Source organism: Carassius carassius, chromosome 7 (assembly GCF_963082965.1).
Source record: "Carassius carassius chromosome 7, fCarCar2.1, whole genome shotgun sequence".
NCBI classification, from domain to species: domain Eukaryota; kingdom Metazoa; phylum Chordata; class Actinopteri; order Cypriniformes; family Cyprinidae; genus Carassius; species Carassius carassius.
The window spans coordinates 11,414,398-11,424,342 of NC_081761.1; positions in this window are offsets into that span (position 1 = coordinate 11,414,398).

A 9,945-nucleotide genomic window follows, 5' to 3' on the forward strand; every position below is an offset into this window, starting at 1 on the left:
AGGAAGACGGCAAAAAAAACCGCATCTCTCTAGCATTAATAGTTTTTGAGATAACTACACATTTGTAAAAGTATGCCATTTTGGGCGGTACCGCCCAATCCGTCCCCAGAGGGTTAAGTGACAGAGATCGTAATTTATCAGGACAAAAAAATGAAAACAAATCATAGAGGTAAACTTACATGTCACCCTTTTTTCACCATCACTTGTGGTGCATAGTATGTGTGATGAACTGCCCCCTGGAATGCCAGCAACCACTGGTCATCCTTAATAAAGGGACCCTTTATTAAGGGACAGAGCCAGCTCCTCAGATGGGGTGAGGGAAGGTGGTGGTGGCCCCCCGCCAGTTAGACGGGCTTCAGTCTTCTTTCTGTTAGCTGCATGACAGAATGAATATACTAAATCCTGTTATAATAATAGTTCAGTAATTGTGTAATCAAATATTACCTTTTTGCAGAATGTTTTTGTGTTTCATTTTGACTTGGCTTAACTGTAAACCCTAATGTTGTCTTGACTTAAAAAATCAAGTAATGTTGACTAAACATTACTCAAAATTTTGCATTTTGGCCCTGTCACACAAATATGAGTTAATTTAACTAATTTACCTTCAAAATCCATAAACTTAAGATTTCAAGTGTTGTGAGCTCAAAATCATGAGTAATCCTTTGGATAAACTCAAAGTCACTCTGTTCTTCCATTAATGTGATTGGCCATGGGAGGAATTCTGCCTAGCAACAAGATAACAAAAGCACTGATTGGTGGATTACAAAATTCGTCCTTTTGGTCTGTTAGGTTTGATGAACTACATTTCAAGAGGACATTTTTTTTAGTGTATTATGTTAGAGGAGTAAGGTTATGTAGATATAAAGTTGTTTTGCATGATTTCTACTAGTGGAATATGTTATCCTTTTGGTACGTGATTTTGATATGGTATGATTATTGAAACGACAACTTATAGTATTTGATGAAGTGGCCCAATCGTTTTCCTTTGAGAGAAAGAACATGGCAGCTAATGTTACTGCTTAACTCGTTAGACCAATACACTGGAAACCCTAATAAGTTGACTGAACTAAATTGATTGAGTAAACTCGTTGCCTCAATTTAATTGAGTAATGGAGTCTCCCAAAACTTACATATTTAAGTTTATTTAACTTGACGCTTTTGTAGAAAACCCTAATAAGTTGACTGAACTAAATTGATTGAGTAAACTCGTTGCCTCAATTTAATTGAGTAATGGAGTTTCCAAAAACTTACATATTTAAGTTTATTTAACTTGACGGTTTTGTAGATTGTACTTAAATCACTCAGTTCACCAAACTTGGTGCTTATTTAATGTACTTAAACGATTATGTTCACTTAACTTGGTATTAATTTCAAGTCCATCCATCCATCCATCCATCTTCTTCCGCTTATCCGGGGCCGGGTCGCGGGGGCAGCAGTCTAAGCAGAGAACCCCAGACTTCCCTCTCCCTAGACACTTCCTCCAGCTCTTCTGGGGGGACACCGAGGCGTTCCCAGGCCAGCCGGGAGACATAGTCTCTCCAGCGTGTCCTAGGTCTTCTCCGGGGTCTCCTCCCAGTGGGACGCGCCCGGAACACCTTCCCGGGAAGGCGTCCAGGAGGCATCCGGAACAGATGCCCGAGCCACCTCAGCTGACCCCTCTCGATGTGGAGGAGCAGCGGCTCTACTCCTCCCGGGTGACTGAGCTTCTCACCCTATCTCTAAGGGATCGCCCAGCCACCTTGCGGAGAAAGCTCATTTCTCATTTTGCTCATTTCAGAAGCTGCACCGATCCGTCTGTCAATCTCCCGTTCCATCCTTCTCTCACTCGTGAACAACACCCCAAGATACTTAAACTCCTCCACTTGAGGCAGGAACTCTCCACCAACCTGAAGTGGGCAAGCCACCCTTTTCCGATTGAGGACCATGGCCTCAGATTTGGAGGTGCTGATTCTCATCCCAGCCGCTTCACACTCAGCTGCAAACCGTCCCAGTGCATGCTGAAGGTCCTGGCTTGATGAGGCCAACACGACAACATCATCCGCAAAGAGCACAGACGAAATCGTGTTGTCACCAAACCTGACCCCCTCCGGCCCCTGGCTGCGCCTAGAATTTCTTTCCATAAAAATCATGAACAGAACCGGCGACAAAGGGCAGCCCTGCCGGAGTCCAACACGCACCGGGAACAAGTCTGACTTATTGCTGGCAATACGAACCAAGCTCCTGCTCCGGTCGTACAGGGACCGGATAGCCCTTAGCAAAGGGCCCCGGACCCCATACTCCCGGAGCACCCTCCACAGGCCGCCGCGAGGGACACAGTCGAATGCCTTCTCCAAATCCACAAAGCAAATGTGGACTGGTTGGGCAAACTCCCATGAACCCTCCAGCACCCTGTAGAAGGTATAGAGCTGGTCCAGTGTTCCACGGCCTGGGCGAAAACCACACTGTTCCTCCTGAATCCGAGGTTCTACTATCGGCCGGATTCTCCTCTCCAGTACCCTGGCATAGACTTTCCCAGGGAGGCTGAGAAGTGTGATCCCCCTGTAGTTGGAACACACCCTCCGGTCCCCCTTCTTAAAACATCGGGATTGAAGATCCTTGAAGTATTCCTTCCACCGTCCAACGACATCCCCAGTTGAGGTCAACAGCTCCCCACCTCTACTGTAAACAGCGTTGATAGGGCACTGCTCCCCTCTCCTGAGGCGCCGGACGGTTTGCCAGAATCTCTACGAGGCTGACCGATAGTCCTTCTCCATGGCCTCACCGAACTCCTCCCAAGCCCGAGTTTTTGCCTCCACAACCACCCGGGCTGCAGTCCGCTTGGCCTGCCGGTACCTGTCAGCTGCCTCAGGAGTCCCACAAGCCAACCAGGCCCGATAGGACTCCTTCTTCAGCTTGACGGCATTCCTTACTTCCGGTGTCCACCACCGGGTTCGGGGATTGCCGCCCCGACAGGCACCGGAGACCTTACGGCCACAGCTCTGAGCGGCCGCTTCGACAATGGAGGTGGAGAACATGGTCCACTCGGACTCAATATCTCCAGCCTCTGCCGAGTCTCTCCAGCTTCCTCCCCCGCCATTGGATCCAACTCACCACCAGGTGGTGATCAGTTGACAGCTCCGCCCCTCTCTTCACCCGAGTGTCCAAGACATACGGTCGGAGGTCGGATGAAATGACCACAAAGTCGATCATTGACTTACGGCCTAGGGTGTCCTGGTGCCACGTGTACTGATGGACACCCTTATAATTGAACATGGTGTTCGTTATGGACAAACTGTAACTAGCACAGAAGTCCAATAAATGAACACCGCTCGGGTTCAGATCAGGGGGGCCGTTTCTCCCAATCACGCCCCTCCAGGTGTCACTGTTGTTGCCCACGTGGGCGTTGAAGTCCCCCAGTAAAATGACGGAGTCCCCAGTCGGAGCACTTTCCAGCACCCCTCCCAGAGACTCCAAGAAGGCCGGGTACTCTGCACTGCCGTTCGGCCCGTAGGCACAAACGACAGTGAGAGACCTATCCCCGGCCCGAAGGCGCAGGGAAGCGACCCTCTCGTTCACCGGGGTAAACTCCAACACATGGCAGCTGAGCTGGGGGGCTATAATCAAACCCACACCAGCCCGCCGCCTCTCACCATGGGCAACTCCAGAGTGGTGAAGAGTCCATCCTCTCTCGAGGAGTGTGGTTCCAGAGCCCAAGCTGTGCGTAGAGGTGAGCCCGACTATCGCTAGTCGGAACCTCTCAACCTCACGCACAATCTCGGGCTCCTTCCCCGCCAGTGAGGTGACGTTCCACGTCCCTAGAGCTAGTTTCCGTGTCCAGGGATCGGGCTGTCGAGGCCCCCGCCTTCGACTGCCGCCCGATTCTCTAAGCACCGGCCCCTTACGGTCCCTCCTGTACCTGTCAGCTGCCTCAGGAGTCCCACAAGCAAACCAGGCCCGATAGGACTCCATCTTCAACCCGCCTTCGACTGCCGCCCGATTCTCTAAGCACCGGCCCCTTACGGTCCCTCCTGTAGGTGGGTAGCCCACGGGAAGGCGGCCCCACGTCGCTCCTTCGGGCTGAGCCTGGCCGGACCCCGTGGGGGGAGGCCCGGCCACCAGGCGCTCGCATACGAGCCCCAACCCCGGGCCTGGCTCCAGGGTGGGGCCCCGGCTGCGCCATACCGGGCGACGTCACGGCCCTTTGATTTAATCTCCTCATAAGGGGTTTCTGAACCGCTCTTAGTCTGACCCGTTGCCTAGGACCTGTTTGCCTTGGGAGACCCTACCAGGGGCATATAGCCCCGGACAACATAGCTCCTAGGGTCATTCGGGTACTCAAACCCCTCCACCACGTTAAGGTGGCAGTTCAAGGAGGGGTTAATTTCAAGTGTACTTATATATTTAAGTTAACTCAACATGTAAATTTAACTGAAAATAATGTTCTTATTTTTGACCGCACACTTTTTGCACACTGAAGTAAAACAAATAACAGCATATTTAAACTTTGACCTTTTGACAAAATGTCACAATATTTAAGAAAATACAGTAAACCCTATACTGCACTTTAAAAAAAAAAGTTGTGTCAACTTAAAAAAATAAGGCAACTTATCGCAAGCGCTTTTTTGAGTAAACTTAACAAAAAATTACTATGTTTGTGTATTTTAACATCAACCTAATCAATTGGGCAAAGTTACGTCCAGTGGACGTCTTTTTATGTCTTTGCAGACGTTGAAAAGATGTCCACTGAGGAGACAGAATGTTTTATGATGTCTTTTTTTAAATGTTTTTTTATGTCTTCTGTACGTCCGATATAGACGTTTACAGATCCTCCTTACAAGGTTCTGTGACTTTATTTCTGTCAGACATCTAGGCCCGGTTCCACAGACAGGGCTTAGACTAAGCCAGGATTAGGCCATAGTTCAGTTAGGACATGTGAGTAAAACATATTTAACATGCCTTTGAAAAAACATTACTGGTGTGCATCTTGTGACAAAACAACGGCACTGATATATTTTAAAATCAGTCAGTGCAAATTCCTTTCAGTTGAAACAGCTCAGGATTACATTTTAGTCTGGTACTAGGCTTAAGCCTTGTCTGTGAAACAGGGGGTTAGAGAAGCTCTTATTGAGAATTAACAGAGGTTTGAATGTTGATACTTTATACATTTGAAGTCACCATTGTGGTGGAAAGTGTTTGGTTTAGTTGGGATCTTGGTCCAGTTACTTCTTGTGTAAGCTTGTCTTTTGCTGCTGTAACAGTGTATTTTAAAACACTGTTTTTGTGGTGAAGAAAGACAAACTTAAATAAGCTCAGGTGTTATCAGCTCTTTGCTGGTGTTGGCTTGTCTCTTGCTGCTGTAGCTTGTGTGTTGTAAAACACTGTTATTGTGGCAATGAGAGTTGAGATCAAACATGCAAATCTTGCCTGTAATGGTGACAAGTTAAAATAAAATGTATTGCTGCAACTGTGGATTCACTTTTATGGATAGAAACCTAGTAGATAAAATAATGTACTTACTTTTTGAAAACAGATCACGTCGTCACAAACAGACATCAAGATTTTGGATATGCATCACATCAATGGTGATAATCAGAACAAAAAAGGCTGTAAAATAAGGATGAGTTTGTGCTATGGAGCTCTTTTGTTTGTCACAGTTGTTGTGATGCATATGCTAAATCTAGAAGTCTGTGTGTGTGAGTACTTGAGTCTTTTACTCAAAATATTTCAAATGCATTCATTTTGTCCATCTTCAAAATAAGTATTTTGCTCTTGGTGCCTGTTATAAATATCAAACAAAACTTATTTTATGATCTCAAATACGTATTATGTGATGACTTTCTCATCAACAAAAAACATCTGATAACACCTGAGCTCATTTAAATTTGTCTTTGTTCACCAAATAAAACAGCGTTTTAAAATACACCAACCCAGCAGCAACTGGACCAAGATCCCAACTAAACCAAACACTTTCCACCACAATGGTGACTTCAAATGAATCAAGTATCAACATTTAAACCTCTGAGTGATTTAGGTACAGTCTACAAAACCGTCAAGTTAAATAAACTTAAATATGTAAGTTTTGGGACACTTCATTACTCAATTAAATTGAGGCAACAAGTTTACTCAATCAATTTAGTTCAGTCAACTTATTAGGGTTTTCAGTGTGTGGCTCCAGAAGGATTACACCTTATTAAATAAGAAATATACATTATTATTTCAAGCTAAAGAAATAAATGGCAGGAAAAGTAAATGCTTTCATAGTGATTTAACATATTCAAAAGGATGTATAAGTCATACTTCATTATTTTGCATTTCAATAAAACGGGAGCCAATACCAAATTTGTAATTTAATACACTCACGCTTTTACTCTGTCCGTTATTTTTTGCCAAGCCAGCTCTCTTGCTTTAGCCGATGCAGCTGTATTGCTTCTTTTTAATATTATTGGCTTAAACTCCTCATAAGCCTGCATTAAAACTTCCAACTCCGCCTCTGTGAAATACGCCGCTCTCTTTTTTTCGCTTTGAGTTTCCATGGTGACTCGTGAAATCGGCGATCCATTGAAAATGTCTTTACACATGCACCGTGCACGCGCATTAACTCTGGGTAACCAGTCAGAGGTTGATTAAACTAAATCTTCTCAGGTGTTTTGGAACCGACATACTCATGGTATGCCTGTTTGGGGTAAATCAACCCAGAGGTTATAGTTTATCAAATGGTAAGTTAACCAAGCTTTCTGGAATACCCCCCAGGTTTTCTTCTGTAAACCCAGAGTTTCTTTCGGTCTCCTCCCCCTTTTTAAACACTTCATTAATGCACGCTGGAAAAATGCTCTTCTTACTAAGTGTTTTTTTTTCTTCTTTTTTTGCCCAAGTACAAATATAAAAAATAAATATAAAATAAAGATTGATTCTCTATATAAGAAAATGATATAAGAAATTGTGTCGTTTCCTGGGGGGGGATCTAAATTAAGTGCATTTTACTTAAGCAAAATTATATGCCAGTGTGGTAATAAAAATAATCTTAATGCAAATGGTAAAACTTCTGAGTGTGAGTGTCTAGTACTAAGTGCAAATCTACTGTATCTCTGCCCTCCATCGACACATAAGGTTAAATATGACACATGTGAGTAATGGCTTCAGTGGTGTAGGCAGTAATGTAAACGGAAACTAGCTTGTAACGCGATTGATTGGGTTACAGTCCGGCTTTTGCCGAGCTCATTCTTCTCACTTTTCCCATCACATGTCACATTAGAATTTATTTTCAATAAAAATGAACAAGTTTAAGTTAACTCATGGCTTCAAGATAAGTTAACTCGTGGCCTCAAGATAAGTTAACCCTCTGGAGTCGATTAACGCGGATACGCGTTTTGAGTCATTTTCTCCTGACAACCCCGAAAAGAACTTAAATTACACTTTCAGTTTTAATCGTACAGATAAGTACGGAGCTACGGAGCCCCTCTGGTCCAACTTTGTCAAAAAAAAATATATATATAACTAACTCGTGGCCTCAAGATACTAACTCGTGGCCTCAAGATAAGTTAACTCGTGGCCTCAAGATAAGTTAACTCGTGGCCTCAAGATAAGTTAACTCGTGGCCTCAAGAGAGTGAAGTGTCTGACACATGGACCCTTTGTTATTAAACTGGACCCTGTACTGTAGTGCAATGTAATACTTCACATTCTGTGCAATATTATCTGTTTTAATATTCAGTGTAATATAATTTGCTGCAGTTCTGTTTCTATTTATTTACTAGTACTGTTCATCACAATCAATTCAATTCTGTTAATACAGTAATGTAAATCTTGTAGGCTGCATATCCATAGTCCTTTATAATTCTTCTTCATATTTTATAGCATATTTTTATACTTTTTACATGTATATAGGCTACTTGTTTATTTACCAACTTCTATTATTATTTATATTCCTTTAAATGTCTTGATGTGCAAATCAACTGTGACACAAGAATTGTCCCCCGGGTTATCAATATCAATAAAGATCAAAGTATTTCTGATTCTGATTTTAAGTTAGCCTATAGTAGTGTGCAGACTGGTTCATTAATTATTGAAGTGTTTCACATTTTGGAAAAGCATGTCTGTGTAGCCTATGATAAAACGTCAGAAGAGGGCGTTCTATGCTTAGGTCACGGTACCTCCGTCTGGCTGTATGTATTTATGTGTAGCCTATTTCCCGGTATTTCCCAGTTGACGGCAAGGAGTTGCGGGATGAGAATGCGTTAGATGATCATATGAATAATTGTGACGGCTTTACAGAGGTAAGAGTGTTTTAATTAGAATGGTTAATGGTTATATTATTTGTATATTATCTGTGTAGTGTAGTGTAAGCATTCTGAATTCTTGACATTCATAAATAAATATTAAATTGTGAAATGTATGATTGCCTGATTGAATTTTATAAGAGTAATAATAGTAATTTGTTTTTATTAACATGTTTAGATTGTGTAAAATTACTGTGTAGATTTTTTCAATAATTACTTTTTGTATTTATTTGCATTACATTTAAATAAAATATGTTGCCATTTTTAATGTGCCCCTCTGGTTAAACAATGGCCCCTCCTTGGCCCCCCTAGTAAAATTTGTCTAGAGCCGCCACTGGGGTTGGTTTAGCATGGTTTCCAGAGATCTAGAGCTGATTCTGGGTAGCTCGGTGGTTTGTGACTGTTGTCTCTTTTAAAGAAGCCGTTTACATATCGCGTCTTGTGCGTGCACAAGTTCGTTATTTCCAATGTAGGCGCGCTCATAATGAAAGCGACGCGTTCGCGACGCGCACGCGAAAACAGGCGCGTCCACACCGCGTAGTTAGAGTTAAAACATCTTAACTTTTCAGAATGCCGCAAGCGCACCGCGGGTCATGTGACATGAACTAACCAATCAGCTTCATCCTTTCCCGTAACAACGTTCAAATAAATTTAGTAGCAGAGCTACTGCAAGCGATTTTTAGTGCTGCAAATCCATTTATCCTTTGCTGAAATTTGTGTCTTCATGGATAGAGCACGTCATGGTTGCTTAGCCACGGCAGACGCCCCAGGGGCGCAGCTGCCCGAGCGCTTTGGAAAGAAGGAGAAAGCGGCGCGACTAGCGTTTTCCACGCATTTTAGGCGCGATATGTGAACGCCCCTAACACTTGTTCGAAACCCGCAACAACACAGACTTACTTTATTTTTTTATTTTATCCTTACTTCAGCCGCTACAAGTGATCATACCAATAACTTGTAATCTTTACAAGAATATCCGAATCATGCAAAGAGCAAGTCTGCGTTTATTAGACACTTAGTAATATCACATCAGTTTGTAATAATGCTGCCTTGGTTAGCATAAAATACTTCTTCTAAAACATAAAAAATATTCTTCTTATTCTTCTTAATTCTTCTAATAAATTATCTTACAATTGTCTTATAAGTCTTATTGCTGTATATTAAAGCATTGTATATTGCATTTTGACCTTTTCACTTCAATGCCATCAAGGGTCAGATCTTTCTGTTCTGATCTCTGAAAGAATGCTTGGGAATAACACACTGAAAGAGACTGCTGAGAGAAGAGATAAAAGGAGAACACAAAAGAGTAGTTAAAGAGAAAGAAAGCATGTTATGTTATCGCTTCAATTATGCATGAACTGAACAGGTACAGAGGCAGGTTGGAGATTTTTTAACTCATATGGAGGAAAGACTGTTGTTGATACAAAGTATTGTTTAAAATAGAATAATGACAAATGGATATAATGAACATCTCTAATGGTCATGTTATCTGTTATTCACATTCAAAAGCTGAGAATGCAGTCTCTATGGGTAACTTGTATACATTTTTATTAATAATTTGACATAAAGCAAGCCTATGTTTCAAAAGGGTCATGGTAATCTGAGACCATAAGTGATTTTTTTTATGTGTATATAAAAATGGCCTTATCAGCTGGATACATCTGCTAGCACAAACTCCAATGTTTCATTTCTGC